We start from the raw sequence: 16,266 nt of genomic DNA on the forward strand, positions 1-16,266 counted from the left end.
ACAGGGGAATCGGGCCTCATCTCGCATCGAGGGGGGAAGTCTCATGGTTTTTCTCGAGTTGCGGCGGGAACCTGGGGTATATTCTCGAGTTACGACGTGGATGGCCCTTCCACCCACGTGTTTGTTCAGCCACGTCAGGACTCCTGCCTAGTTGCGAGGGACAACTCGGGATTCTCCTCGAGTCTTGGCAGGGCAATTGGAACACCTCTCCATCTGAGGCGGGAGACCAAGGGTCCCTTTCCACGTGCCACAAGAATCCTGGGACTCCTATCAAGTTTCACGAGGAGTCAGGCATCGTCTCCTTTGGAGGCACTGATCTCCGCGTACCTCTGGAGTTTTCAAAGGATGTGAGGCCTCCGGTCGCGATGAGGTGGGGAACTAGGTCTTTCTCTGTGGTCTCCACAGGGGATTCAGACATCCTTTCTTCTTGGGAGATGCAAGACGAGCCTGCATTCAAGTCACTGCAGGGATAGCCGGCCTTATTTAGAGTCAGGGCATCGCGGTGTCCATTCCACTTGAGGCCGCAAACTCAGGATCCCTCTCACATACCTAGTGCTGAGAGAAGCCTCCTCTTGAGGTGCTTGTGGTAAGGTGGTATTCCTCAGGAGTCGAAGCCAGGGACTAACCTCTCATCTCGTGTTGATTCTTGGTCCACGGAGCTCTTTCCTGTTGCTACAGTGACCTCAGGATCCCTCTAGCCTTGAAACAGTGTTCTTGGGGTTTCTCTGGAGTGCCATCAAGGAAATCAAGGCTCCTTTCATGTGTGATGTGCAAGACGGAATTGCTCTGCACGCAGTGCAGGGGAATCGGGCCTCATCTCGCGGCGAGGGGGAAGTCTCATGGTTTTTCTCGAGTTGCGGCGGGAACCTGGGGAATATTCTCGAGTTACGACGGGGATGGTCCTTCCACACACGTGTGTCTTCAGCCATGTCAGGACTCCTGCCTAGTTGCGAGGGACAACTCGGGATTCTCCTAGAGGCTTTGCAGGGCAATTGGGACGCCTCTCCAGCTGAGGCGGGAGACCAAGGGTCCCTTTCCATGTGCCACAGGAATCCTGGGTCTCCTATCAAGTTTCACGAGGAGTCAGGCATCGTCTCCTTTGGAGGCACTGATCTCCGCATACCTCTGGAGTTTTCAAAGGATTTGAGGCCTCCTGTCGCGATGAGGTGGGGAACTAGGTCTTTCTCTGTGGTCTCCACAGGGGATTCAGACACCCTTTCGTCTTGAGAGATGCAAGACGAGCCTGCATTCCAGTCACTGCAGGGATATCCGGCCTTATTTCGAGTCAGGGCATCGCAGTGTCCATTCCACTTGAGGCCACAAACTCAGGGTCCCTCTCACATACCTAGAGCTGAGAGAAGCCTCCTCTTGACGTGCTTGTGGTAAGGTGGTATTCCTCTGGAGTCGAAGCCAGGGACTAACCTCTCATCTCGAGTTGATTTTTGGTCCACGGAGCTCTTTCGTGTTGCTACAGTGACCTCAGGATCCCTCTAGCCTTGAAACAGTGTTCTTGGGGTTTCTCTGGAGTGCCATGAAGGAAATCAAGGCTCCTTTCATGTGTGATGTGCAACACAGAATTGCTCTGCACGCAGTGCAGGGGAATCGGGCCTCATCTCGCGGCGAGGGGGAAGTCTCATGGTTTTTCTCGAGTTGCGGCGGGAACCTGGGGTATATTCTCGAGTTACGACGGGGATGGCCCTTCCACACACGTGTTTGTTCAGCCACGTCAGGACTCTTGCCTAGTTGCGAGACACAACTCGGGATTTTCCTCGAGGCTTGGCAAGGCAATTGGGACGCCTCTCCAGCTGAGGCGGGAGACCAAGAGTCCCTTTCCACGTGCCACAGGAATCCTGGGACTCCTATCAAGTTTCACGAGGAGTCAGGCATCGTCTCCTTTCGAGGCACTGATCTCCGCATACCTCTGGAGTTTTCAAAGGATTTGAGGCCTCCTGTCGCGATGAGGTGGGGAACTAGGTCTTTCTCTGTGGTCTCCACAGGGGATTCAGACACCCTTTCGTCTTGAGAGATGCAAGACGAACCTGCATTCCAGTCACTGCAGGGATATCCGGCCTTATTTCGAGTCAGGGCATCGCGGTGTCCATTCCACTTGAGTCCGCAAACTCAGGGTCCCTCTCACATACCTAGAGCTGAGAGAAGCCTCCTCTTGACGTGCTTGTGGTAAGGTGGTATTCCTCTGGAGTCGAAGCCAGGGACTAACCTCTCATCTCGAGTTGATTTTTGGTCCACGGAGCTCTTTCGTGTTGCTACAGTGACCTCAGGATCCCTCTAGCCTTGAAACAGTGTTCTTGGGGTTTCTCTGGAGTGCTATGAAGGAAATCAAGGCTCCTTTCATGTGTGATGTGCAACACAGAATTGCTCTGCACGCAGTGCAGGGGAATCGGGCCTCATCTCGAGGCGAGGGGGAAGTCTCATGGTTTTTCTCGAGTTGCGGCGGGAACCTGGGGTATATTCTCGAGTTACGACGGGGATGGCCCTTCCACACACGTGTTTGTTCAGCCAAGTCAGGACTCTTGCCTAGTTGCGAGACACAACTCGGGATTCTCCTCGAGGCTTGGCAAGGCAATTGGGACGCCTCTCCAGCTGAGGCGGGAGACCAAGGGTCCCTTTCCACGTGCCACAGGAATCCTGGGACTCCTATCAAGTTTCACGAGGAGTCAGGCATCGTCTCCTTTCGAGGCACTGATCTCCGCATACCTCTGGAGTTTTCAAAGGATTTGAGGCCTCCTGTCGCGATGAGGTGGGGAACTAGGTCTTTCTCTGTGGTCTCCACAGGGGATTCAGACACCCTTTCGTCTTGAGAGATGCAAGACGAACCTGCATTCCAGTCACTGCAGGGATATCCGGCCTTATTTCGAGTCAGGGCATCGCGGTGTCCATTCCACTTGAGTCCGCAAACTCAGGGTCCCTCTCACATACCTAGAGCTGAGAGAAGCCTCCTCTTGACGTGCTTGTGGTAAGGTGGTATTCCTCTGGAGTCGAAGCCAGGGACTAACCTCTCATCTCGAGTTGATTTTTGGTCCACGGAGCTCTTTCGTGTTGCTACAGTGACCTCAGGATCCCTCTAGCCTTGAAACAGTGTTCTTGGGGTTTCTCTGGAGTGCTATGAAGGAAATCAAGGCTCCTTTCATGTGTGATGTGCAACACAGAATTGCTCTGCACGCAGTGCAGGGGAATCGGGCCTCATCTCGAGGCGAGGGGGAAGTCTCATGGTTTTTCTCGAGTTGCGGCGGGAACCTGGGGTATATTCTCGAGTTACGACGGGGATGGCCCTTCCACACACGTGTTTGTTCAGCCACGTCAGGACTCTTGCCTAGTTGCGAGACACAACTCGGGATTCTCCTCGAGGCTTGGCAAGGCAATTGGGACGCCTCTCCAGCTGAGGCGGGAGACCAAGGGTCCCTTTCCACGTGCCACAGGAATCCTGGGACTCCTATCAAGTTTCACGAGGAGTCAGGCATCGTCTCCTTTCGAGGCACTGATCTCCGCATACCTCTGGAGTTTTCAAAGGATTTGAGGCCTCCTGTCGCGATGAGGTGGGGAACTAGGTCTTTCTCTGTGGTCTCCACAGGGGATTCAGACACCCTTTCGTCTTGAGAGATGCAAGACGAACCTGCATTCCAGTCACTGCAGGGATATCCGGCCTTATTTCGAGTCAGGGCATCGCGGTGTCCATTCCACTTGAGTCCGCAAACTCAGGGTCCCTCTCACATACCTAGAGCTGCGAGAAGCCTCCTCTTGACGTGCTTGTGGTAAGGTGGTATTCCTCTGGAGTCGAAGCCAGGGACTAACCTCTCATCTCGAGTTGATTTTTGGTCCACGGAGCTCTTTCGTGTTGCTACAGTGACCTCAGGATCCCTCTAGCCTTGAAACAGTGTTCTTGGGGTTTCTCTGGAGTGCCATGAAGGAAATCAAGGCTCCTTTCATGTGTGATGTGCAACACAGAATTGCTCTGCACGCAGTGCAGGGGAATCGGGCCTCATCTCGAGGCGAGGGGGAAGTCTCATGGTTTTTCTCGAGTTGCGGCGGGAACCTGGGGTATATTCTCGAGTTACGACGGGGATGGCCCTTCCACACACGTGTTTGTTCAGCCACGTCAGGACTCTTGCCTAGTTGCGAGACACAACTCGGGATTCTCCTCGAGGCTTGGCAAGGCAATTGGGACGCCTCTCCAGCTGAGGCGGGAGACCAAGGGTCCCTTTCCACGTGCCACAGGAATCCTGGGACTCCTATCAAGTTTCACGAGGAGTCAGGCATCGTCTCCTTTGGAGGCACTGATCTCCGCGTACCTCTGGAGTTTTCAAAGGATGTGAGGCCTCCGGTCGCGATGAGGTGGGGAACTAGGTCTTTCTCTGTGGTCTCCAGAGGGGATTCAGACATCCTTTCATCTTGGGAGATGCAAGACGAGCCTGCATTCAAGTCACTGCAGGGATATCCGGCCTTATTTCGCGTCAGGGCATCGTGGTGTCCATTCCACTTGAGGCCGCACACTCAGGGTCCCTCTCACATACCTAGAGCTGAGAGAAGCCTCCTCTTGAGGTGCTTGTGGTAAGGTGGTATTCCTCTGGAGTCGAAGCCAGGGACTAACCTCTCATCTCGAGTTGATTTTTGGCCCACGGAGCTCTTTCGTGTTGCTACAGTGACCTCAGGATCCCTCTAGCCTTGAAACAGTGTTCTTGGGGTTTCTCTGGAGTGCCATCAAGGAAATCAAGGCTCCTTTCATGTGTGATGTGCAAGACGGAATTGCTCTGCACGCAGTGCAGGGGAATCGGGCCTCATCTCGCGGCGAGGGGGAAGTCTCATGGTTTTTCTCGAGTTGCGGCGGGAACCTGGGGTATATTCTCGAGTTATGACGGGGATGGCCCTTCCACCCACGTGTTTGTTCAGCGACGTCAGGACTCCTGCCTAGTTGCGAGGGACAACTCTGGATTCTCCTCGAGGCTTGGCAGGGCAATTGGGACGCCTCTCCAGCTGAGGCGGGAGACCAAGTGTCCCTTTCCAAGTGCCACAGGAATCCTGGGACTCCTATCAAGTTTCACGAGGAGTCAGGCATCGTCTCCTTTGGAGGCACTGATCTCCGCGTACCTCTGGAGTTTTCAAAGGATGTGAGGCTATCGGTCGCGATGAGGTGGGGAACTAAGTCTTTCTCTGTGCTTTCCACAGGGGATTCAGACATCCTTTCGTCCTGGGAGATGCAAGACGAGCCTACATTGAAGTCACTGCAGGGATATCCGGCCTTATTTCGAGTCAGGGCATCGCGGTGTCCATTCCACTTGAGGCCGCAAATTCAGGGTCCCTCTCACATACCTAGAGCTGAGAGAAGCCTCCTCTTGAGGTGCTTGTGGTAAGGTGGTATTCCTCTGGAGACGAATCCAGGGACTAACCTCTCTTTTCGAGTTGATTTTTGGTCCACAGAGTTCTTTCGTGTTGCTACAGTGACCTCAGGATCCCTCTAGCCTGGAAACAGTGTTCTTGGGGTTTCTCTGGAGTGCCATCAAGGAAATCAAGGCTCCTTTCATGTGTGATGTGCAAGACGGAATTGCTCTGCACGCAGTACAGGGGTATCGGGCCTCATCTCGCATCGAGGGGGAAGTCTCATGGTTTTTCTCCATTTGCGGCGGGAACCTGGGGTATATTCTCGAGTTAAGACGGGGATGGCCCTTCCACCCACGTGTTTGTTCAGCCACGTCAGGACTCCTGCCTCGTTGCGAGGGACAACTCTGGATTCTCCTCGAGGCTTGGCAGGGCAATTGGAACGCCTCTCCAGCTGAGGCGGGAGACCAAGGGTCCCTTTCCACGTGCCACAAGAATCCTGGGACTCCTATCAAGTTTCACGAGGAGTCAGGCATCGTCTCCTTTGGAGGCACTGATCTCCGCGTACCTCTGGAGTTTTCAAAGGATGTGAGGCCTCCGGTCGCAATGAGGTGGGGAACTAGGTGTTTCTCTGTGGTCTCCACAGGGGATTCAGACATCCTTTCGTCTTGGGAGATGCAAGACGAGCCTGCATTCCAGTCACTGCAGGGATATCCGGCCTTATTTCGAGTCAGGGCATCGCGGTGTCCATTCCACTTGAGGCCGCAAACTCAGGGTCCCTCTCACATACCTAGAGCTGAGAGAAGCCTCCTCTTGAGGTGCTTGTGGTAAGGTGGTATTCCTCTGGAGTCGAAGCCAGGGACTAACCTCTCATCTCGAGTTGATTTTTGGCCCACGGAGCTCTTTCGTGTTGCTACAGTGACCTCAGGATCCCTCTAGGCTTGAAACAGTGTTCTTGGGATTTCTCTGGAGTGCCATGAAGGAAATCAAGGCTCCTTTCATGTGTGATGTGCAACACAGAATTGCTCTGCACGCAGTGCAGGGGAATGGGGCCTCATCTTGCGGCGAGGGACAAAACTCATGGTTTTTCTCGAGTTGCGGCGGGAACCTGGGGTATATTCTCGAGTTACGACGGGGATGGCCCTTCCACACACGTGTGTGTTCAGCCAGGTCAGGACTCCTGCCTAGTTGCGAGGGACAACTCGGGATTCTCCTCGAGGCTTGGCAAGGCAATTGGGACGCCTCTCCAGCTGAGGCGGGAGACCAAGGGTCCCTTTCCAAGTGCCACAGGAATCCTGGGTCTCCTATCAAGTTTCACGAGGAGTCAGGCATCGTCTCCTTTGGAGGCACTGATCTCCGCATACCTCTGGAATTTTCAAAGGATTTGAGGCCTCCTGTCGCGATGAGGTGGGGAACTAGGTCTTTCTCTGTGGTCTCCACAGGGGATTCAGACACCCTTTCGTCTTGGGAGATGCAAGACGAGCCTGCATTCCAGTCACTGCAGGGATATCCGGCCTTATTTCGAATCAGGGCATCGCGGTGTCCATTCCACTTGAGGCCGCAAACTCAGGGTCCCTCTCACATACCTAGAGCTGAGAGAAGCCTCCTCTTGAGGTGCTTGTGGTAAGGTGGTATTCCTCTGGAGTCGAAGCCAGGGACTAACCTCTCATCTCGAGTTGATTTTTGGTCCACGGAGCTCTTTCGTGTTGCTACAGTGACCTCAGGATCCCTCTAGCCTTGAAACAGTGTTCTTGGGGTTTCTCTGGAGTGCTATGAAGGAAATCAAGGCTCCTTTCATGTGTGATGTGCAACACACAATTGCTCTGCACGCAGTGCAGGGGAATCGGGCCTCATCTCGCATCGAGGGGGAAGTCTCATGGTTTTTCTCGAGTTGCGGCGGGAACCTGGGGTATATTCTCGAGTTACGACGGGGATGGCCCTTCCACACACGTGTTTGTTCAGCCACGTCAGAACTCTTGCCTAGTTGCGAGACACAACTCGGGATTCTCCTCGAGGCTTGGCAAGGCAATTGGGACGCCTCTCCAGCTGAGGCGGGAGACCAAGGGTCCCTTTCCACGTGCCACAGGAATCCTGGGACTCCTATCAAGTTTCACGAGGAGTCAGGCATCGTCTCCTTTGGAGGCACTGATCTCCGCGTACCTCTGGAGTTTTCAAAGGATGTGAGGCCTCCGGTCGCGATGAGGTGGGGAACTAGGTCTTTCTCTGTGGTCTCCACAGGGGATTCAGACATCCTTTCATCTTGGGAGATGCAAGACGAGCCTGCATTCAAGTCACTGCAGGGATATCCGGCCTTATTTCGCGTCAGGGCATCGTGGTGTCCATTCCATTTGAGGCCGCACACTCAGGGTCCCTCTCACATACCTAGAGCTGAGAGAAGCCTCCTCTTGAGGTGCTTGTGGTAAGGTGGTATTCCTCTGGAGTCGAAGCCAGGGACTAACCTCTCATCTCGAGTTGATTTTTGGCCCACGGAGCTCTTTCGTGTTGCTACAGTGACCTCAGGATCCCTCTAGCCTTGAAACAGTGTTCTTGGGGTTTCTCTGGAGTGCCATCAAGGAAATCAAGGCTCCTTTCATGTGTGATGTGCAAGACGGAATTGCTCTGCACGCAGTGCAGGGGAATCGGGCCTCATCTCGCGGCGAGGGGGAAGTCTCATGGTTTTTCTCGAGTTGCGGCGGGAACCTGGGGTATATTCTCGAGTTACGACGGGGATGGCCCTTCCACCCACGTGTTTGTTCAGCGACGTCAGTACTCCTGCCTAGTTGCGAGGGACCACTCTGGATTCTCCTCGAGGCTTGGCAGGGCAATTGGGACGCCTCTCCAGCTGAGGCGGGAGACCAAGTGTCCCTTTCCAAGTGCCACAGGAATCCTGGGACTCCTATCAAGTTTCACGAGGAGTCAGGCATCGTCTCCTTTGGAGGCACTGATCTCCGCGTACCTCTGGAGTTTTCAAAGGATGTGAGGCTATCGGTCGCGATGAGGTGGGGAACTAAGTCTTTCTCTGTGCTTTCCACAGGGGATTCAGACATCCTTTCGTCCTGGGAGATGCAAGACGAGCCTGCATTGAAGTCACTGCAGGGATATCCGGCCTTATTTCGAGTCAGGGCATCGCGGTGTCCATTCCACTTGAGGCCGCAAATTCAGGGTCCCTCTCACATACCTAGAGCTGAGAGAAGCCTCCTCTTGAGGTGCTTGTGGTAAGGTGGTATTCTTCTGGAGACGAATCCAGGGACTAACCTCTTTTTTCGAGTTGATTTTTGGTCCACAGAGTTCTTTCGTGTTGCTACAGTGACCTCAGGATCCCTCTAGCCTTGAAACAGTGTTCTTGGGGTTTCTCTGGAGTGCCATCAAGGAAATCAAGGCTCCTTTCATGTGTGATGTGCAAGACGGAATTGCTCTGCACGCAGTACAGGGGTATCGGGCCTCATCTCGCATCGAGGGGGAAGTCTCATGGTTTTTCTCCATTTGCGGCGGGAACCTGGGGTATATTCTCGAGTTAAGACGGGGATGGCCCTTCCACCCACGTGTTTGTTCAGCCACGTCAGGACTCCTGCCTCGTTGCGAGGGACAACTCTGGATTCTCCTCGAGGCTTGGCAGGGCAATTGGAACGCCTCTCCAGCTGAGGCGGGAGACCAAGGGTCCCTTTCCACGTGCCACAAGAATCCTGGGACTCCTATCAAGTTTCACGAGGAGTCAGGCATCGTCTCCTTTGGAGGCACTGATCTCCGCGTACCTCTGGAGTTTTCAAAGGATGTGAGGCCTCCGGTCGCAATGAGGTGGGGAACTAGGTGTTTCTCTGTGGTCTCCACAGGGGATTCAGACATCCTTTCGTCTTGGGAGATGCAAGACGAGCCTGCATTCCAGTCACTGCAGGGATATCCGGCCTTATTTCGAGTCAGGGCATCGCGGTGTCCATTCCACTTGAGGCCGCAAACTCAGGGTCCCTCTCACATACCTAGAGCTGAGAGAAGCCTCCTCTTGAGGTGCTTGTGGTAAGGTGGTATTCCTCTGGAGTCGAAGCCAGGGACTAACCTCTCATCTCGAGTTGATTTTTGGCCCACGGAGCTCTTTCGTGTTGCTACAGTGACCTCAGGATCCCTCTAGGCTTGAAACAGTGTTCTTGGGATTTCTCTGGAGTGCCATGAAGGAAATCAAGGCTCCTTTCATGTGTGATGTGCAACACAGAATTGCTCTGCACGCAGTGCAGGGGAATGGGGCCTCATCTTGCGGCGAGGGACAAAACTCATGGTTTTTCTCGAGTTGCGGCGGGAACCTGGGGTATATTCTCGAGTTACGACGGGGATGGCCCTTCCACACACGTGTGTGTTCAGCCAGGTCAGGACTCCTGCCTAGTTGCGAGGGACAACTCGGGATTCTCCTCGAGGCTTGGCAAGGCAATTGGGACGCCTCTCCAGCTGAGGCGGGAGACCAAGGGTCCCTTTCCAAGTGCCACAGGAATCCTGGGTCTCCTATCAAGTTTCACGAGGAGTCAGGCATCGTCTCCTTTGGAGGCACTGATCTCCGCATACCTCTGGAATTTTCAAAGGATTTGAGGCCTCCTGTCGCGATGAGGTGGGGAACTAGGTCTTTCTCTGTGGTCTCCACAGGGGATTCAGACACCCTTTCGTCTTGGGAGATGCAAGACGAGCCTGCATTCCAGTCACTGCAGGGATATCCGGCCTTATTTCGAGTCAGGGCATCGCGGTGTCCATTCCACTTGAGGCCGCAAACTCAGGGTCCCTCTCACATACCTAGAGCTGAGAGAAGCCTCCTCTTGAGGTGCTTGTGGTAAGGTGGTATTCCTCTGGAGTCGAAGCCAGGGACTAACCTCTCATCTCGAGTTGATTTTTGGTCCACGGAGCTCTTTCGTGTTGCTACAGTGACCTCAGGATCCCTCTAGCCTTGAAACAGTGTTCTTGGGGTTTCTCTGGAGTGCTATGAAGGAAATCAAGGCTCCTTTCATGTGTGATGTGCAACACACAATTGCTCTGCACGCAGTGCAGGGGAATCGGGCCTCATCTCGCATCGAGGGGGAAGTCTCATGGTTTTTCTCGAGTTGCGGCGGGAACCTGGGGTATATTCTCGAGTTACGACGGGGATGGCCCTTCCACACACGTGTTTGTTCAGCCACGTCAGAACTCTTGCCTAGTTGCGAGACACAACTCGGGATTCTCCTCGAGGCTTGGCAAGGCAATTGGGACGCCTCTCCAGCTGAGGCGGGAGACCAAGGGTCCCTTTCCACGTGCCACAGGAATCCTGGGACTCCTATCAAGTTTCACGAGGAGTCAGGCATCGTCTCCTTTGGAGGCACTGATCTCCGCGTACCTCTGGAGTTTTCAAAGGATGTGAGGCCTCCGGTCGCGATGAGGTGGGGAACTAGGTCTTTCTCTGTGGTCTCCAGAGGGGATTCAGACATCCTTTCATCTTGGGAGATGCAAGACGAGCCTGCATTCAAGTCACTGCAGGGATATCCGGCCTTATTTCGCGTCAGGGCATCGTGGTGTCCATTCCATTTGAGGCCGCACACGCAGGGTCCCTCTCACATACCTAGAGCTGAGAGAAGCCTCCTCTTGAGGTGCTTGTGGTAAGGTGGTATTCCTCTGGAGTCGAAGCCAGGGACTAACCTCTCATCTCGAGTTGATTTTTGTTCCACGGAGCTCTTTCGTGTTGCTACAGTGACCTCAGGATCCCTCTAGCCTTGAAACAGTGTTCTTGGGGTTTCTCTGGAGTGCCATCAAGGAAATCAAGGCTCCTTTCATGTGTGATGTGCAAGACGGAATTGCTCTGCACGCAGTGCAGGGGAATCGGGCCTCATCTCGCGGCGAGGGGGAAGTCTCATGGTTTTTCTCGAGTTGCGGCGGGAACCTGGGGTATATTCTCGAGTTACGACGGGGATGGCCCTTCCACCCACGTGTTTGTTCAGCGACGTCAGTACTCCTGCCTAGTTGCGAGGGACCACTCTGGATTCTCCTCGAGGCTTGGCAGGGCAATTGGGACGCCTCTCCAGCTGAGGCGGGAGACCAAGTGTCCCTTTCCAAGTGCCACAGGAATCCTGGGACTCCTATCAAGTTTCACGAGGAGTCAGGCATCGTCTCCTTTGGAGGCACTGATCTCCGCGTACCTCTGGAGTTTTCAAAGGATGTGAGGCTATCGGTCGCGATGAGGTGGGGAACTAAGTCTTTCTCTGTGCTTTCCACAGGGGATTCAGACATCCTTTCGTCCTGGGAGATGCAAGACGAGCCTGCATTGAAGTCACTGCAGGGATATCCGGCCTTATTTCGAGTCAGGGCATCGCGGTGTCCATTCCACTTGAGGCCGCAAATTCAGGGTCCCTCTCACATACCTAGAGCTGAGAGAAGCCTCCTCTTGAGGTGCTTGTGGTAAGGTGGTATTCTTCTGGAGACGAATCCAGGGACTAACCTCTTTTTTCGAGTTGATTTTTGGTCCACAGAGTTCTTTCGTGTTGCTACAGTGACCTCAGGATCCCTCTAGCCTTGAAACAGTGTTCTTGGGGTTTCTCTGGAGTGCCATCAAGGAAATCAAGGCTCCTTTCATGTGTGATGTGCAAGACGGAATTGCTCTGCACGCAGTACAGGGGTATCGGGCCTCATCTCGCATCGAGGGGGAAGTCTCATGGTTTTTCTCGAGTTGCGGCGGGAACCTGGGGTATATTCTCGAGTTACGACGGGGATGGCCCTTCCACCCACGTGTTTGTTCAGCCACGTCAGGACTCCTGCCTAGTTGCGAGGGACAACTCTGGATTCTCCTCGAGGCTTGGCAGGGCAATTGGAACGCCTCTCCAGCTGAGGCGGGAGACCAAGGGTCCCTTTCCACGTGCCACAAGAATCCTGGGACTCCTATCAAGTTTCACGAGGAGTCAGGCATCGTCTCCTTTGGAGGCACTGATCTCCGCGTACCTCTGGAGTTTTCAAAGGATGTGAGGCCTCCGGTCGCGATGAGGTGGGGAACTAGGTGTTTCTCTGTGGTCTCCACAGGGGATTCAGACATCCTTTCGTCCTGGGAGATGCAAGACGAGCCTGCATTCAAGTCACTGCAGGGATATCCGGCCTTATTTCGAGTCAGGGCATCGCGGTGTCCATTCCACTTGAGGCCGCAAACTCAGGATCCCTCTCACATACCTAGTGCTGAGAGAAGCCTCCTCTTGAGGTGCTTGTGGTAAGGTGGTATTCCTCAGGAGTCGAAGCCAGGGACTAACCTCTCATCTCGTGTTGATTCTTGGTCCACGGAGCTATTTCGTGTTGCTACATTGACCTCAGGATCCCTCTAGCCTTGAAACAGTGTTCTTGGGATTTCTCTGGAGTGCCATGAAGGAAATCAAGGCTCCTTTCATGTGTGATGTGCAACACAGAATTGCTCTGCACGCAGTGCAGGGGAATCGGGCCTCATCTCGCGGCGAGGGGGAAGTCTCATGGTTTTTCTCGAGTTGCGGCGGGAACCTGGGGTATATTCTCGAGTTACGACGGGGATGGCCCTTCCACACACGTGTTTGTTCAGCCACGTCAGGACTCTTGCCTAGTTGCGAGACACAACTCGGGATTTTCCTCGAGGCTTGGCAAGGCAATTGGGACGCCTCTCCAGCTGAGGCGGGAGACCAAGGGTCCCTTTCCACGTGCCACAGGAATCCTGGGACTCCTATCAAGTTTCACGAGGAGTCAGGCATCGTCTCCTTTGGAGGCACTGATCTCCGCATACCTCTGGAGTTTTCAAAGGATTTGAGGCCTCCTGTCGCGATGAGGTGGGGAACTAGGTCTTTCTCTGTGGTCTCCACAGGGGATTCAGACACCCTTTCGTCTTGAGAGATGCAAGACGAACCTGCATTCCAGTCACTGCAGGGATATCCGGCCTTATTTCGAGTCAGGGCATCGCGGTGTCCATTCCACTTGAGTCCGCAAACTCAGGGTCCCTCTCACATACCTAGAGCTGAGAGAAGCCTCGTCTTGACGTGCTTGTGGTAAGGTGGTATTCCTCTGGAGTCGAAGCCAGGGACTAACCTCTCATCTCGAGTTGATTTTTGGTCCACGGAGCTCTTTCGTGTTGCTACAGTGACCTCAGGATCCCTCTAGCCTTGAAACAGTGTTCTTGGGGTTTCTCTGGAGTGCTATGAAGGAAATCAAGGCTCCTTTCATGTGTGATGTGCAACACACAATTGCTCTGCACGCAGTGCAGGGGAATCGGGCCTCATCTCGCATCGAGGGGGAAGTCTCATGGTTTTTCTCGAGTTGCGGCGGGAACCTGGGGTATATTCTCGAGTTACGACGGGGATGGCCCTTCCACACACGTGTTTGTTCAGCCACGTCAGGACTCTTGCCTAGTTGCGAGACACAACTCGGGATTCTCCTCGAGGCTTGGCAAGGCAATTGGGACGCCTCTCCAGCTGAGGCGGGAGACCAAGGGTCCCTTTCCACGTGCCACAGGAATCCTGGGACTCCTATCAAGTTTCACGAGGAGTCAGGCATCGTCTCCTTTGGAGGCACTGATCTCCGCGTACCTCTGGAGTTTTCAAAGGATGTGAGGCTATCGGTCGCGATGAGGTGGGGAACTAAGTCTTTCTCTGTGCTTTCCACAGGGGATTCAGACATCCTTTCGTCCTGGGAGATGCAAGACGAGCCTGCATTCCAGTCACTGCAGGGATAGCCGGCCTCATTTCGAGTCAGGGCATCGCGGTGTCCATTCCACTTGAGGCCGCAAACTCAGGATCCCTCTCACATACCTAGAGCTGAGAGAAGCCTCCTCTTGAGGTGCTTGTGGTAAGGTGGTATTCCTCAGGAGTCGAAGCCAAGGACTAACCTCTCATCTCGTGTTGATTCTTGGTCCACGGAGCTCTTTCGTGTTGCTACAGTGACCTCAGGATCCCTCTAGCCTTGAAACAGTGTTCTTGGGGTTTCTCTGGAGTGCCATCAAGGAAATCAAGGCTCCTTTCATGTGTGATGTGCAACACGGAATTGCTCTGCACGCAGTGCAGGGGAATCGGGCCTCGTCTCGCGGCGAGGGGGAAGTCTCAGGGTTTTTCTCGAGTTGCGGCGGGAACCTGGGGTATATTCTCGAGTTACGACGGGGATGGCACTTCCACCCACGTGTTTGTTCAGCCACGTCAGGACTCCTGCCTAGTTGCGAGGGACAACTCGGGATTCTCCTCGAGGCTTGGCAGAGCAATTGGAACGCCTCTCCAGCTGAGGCGGGAGACCAAGGGTCCCTTTCCACGTGCCACAAGAATCCTGGGACTCCTATCAAGTTTCACGAGGAGTCAGGCATCGTCTCCTTTGGAGGCACTGATCTCCGCGTACCTCTGGAGTTTTCAAAGGATGTGAGGCCCACGGGCGCAATGAGGTGGGGAACTAGGTGTTTCTCTGTGGTCTCCACAGGGGATTTAGACATCCTTTCTTCTTGGGAGATGCAAGACGAGCCTGCATTCAAGTCACTGCAGGGATATCCGGCCTTATTTCGAGTCAGAGCATCGCGGTGTCCATTCCACTTGAGGCCGCAAACTCAGGGTCCCTCTCACATACCTAGAGCTGAGAGAAGCCTCCTCTTGAGGTGCTTGTGGTAAGGTGGTATTCGTCAGGAGTCGAAGCCAGGGACTAACCTCTCATCTCGTGTTGATTCTTGGTCCACGGAGCTCTTTCGTGTTGCTACAGTGACCTCAGGATCCCTCTAGCCTTGAAACAGTGTTCTTGGGGTTTCTCTGGAGTGCCATCAAGGAAATCAAGGCTCCTTTCATGTGTGATGTGCAACACGGAATTGCTCTGCACGCAGTGCAGGGGAATCGGGCCTCATCTCGCGGCGAGGGGGAAGTCTCAGGGTTTTTCTCGAGTTGCGGCGGGAACCTGGGGTATATTCTCGAGTTACGACGGGGATGGCCCTTCCACACACGTGTGTGTTCAGCCATGTCAGGACTCCTGCCTAGTTGCGAGGGACAACTCGGATTTCTCCTCGAGGCTTTGCAGGGCAATTGGGACGCCTCTCCAGCTGAGGCGGGAGACCAAGGGTCCCTTTCCACGTGCCACAGGAATCCTGGGTCTCCTATCAAGTTTCACGAGGAGTCAGGCATCGTCTCCTTTGGAGGCACTGATCTCCGCATACCTCTGGAGTTTTCAAAGGATTTGAGGCCTCCTGTCGCGATGAGGTCGGGAACTAGGTCTTGCTCTGTGGTCTCCACAGGGGATTCAGACATCCTTTCGTCTTGGGAAATGCAAGACGAGCCTGCATTCCAGTCACTGCAGGGATATCCGGCCTTATTTCGAGTCAGGGCATCGCGGTGTCCATTCCACTTGAGGCCGCAAACTCAGGGTCCCTCTCACATACCTAGAGCTGAGAGAAGCCTCCTCTTGAGGTGCTTGTGGTAAGGTGGTATTCCTCTGGAGTCGAAGCCAGGGACTAACCTCTCATCTCGAGTTGATTTTTGGCCCACGGAGATCTTTCGTGTTGCTACAGTGACCTCAGGATCCCTCTAGCCTTGAAACAGTGTTCTTGGGATTTCTCTGGAGTGCCATGAAGGAAATCAAGGCTCCTTTCATGTGTGATGTGCAACACAGAATTGCTCTGCACGCAGTGCAGGGGAATCGGGCCTCATCTTGCGGCGAGGGGCAAATCTCATGGTTTTTCTCGAGTTGCGGCGGGAACCTGGGGTATATTCTCGAGTTACGACGGGGATGGCCCTTCCACCCACGTGTTTCTTCAGCGAAGTCAGGACTCCTGCCTAGTTGCGAGGGACAACTCGGGATTCTCCTCGAGGCTTGGCAGGGCAATTGGGACGCCTCTCCAGCTGAGGCGGGAGACCAAGTGTCCCTTTCCAAGTGCCACAGGAATCCTGGGACTCCTATCAAGTTTCACGAGGAGTCAGGCATCGTCTCCTTTGGAGGCACTGATCTCCGCGTACCTCTGGAGTTTTCAAAGGA

The sequence above is a fragment of the Cervus elaphus genome, chromosome 32 (assembly GCF_910594005.1).
Source record: "Cervus elaphus chromosome 32, mCerEla1.1, whole genome shotgun sequence".
Lineage (NCBI taxonomy): Eukaryota > Metazoa > Chordata > Mammalia > Artiodactyla > Cervidae > Cervus > Cervus elaphus.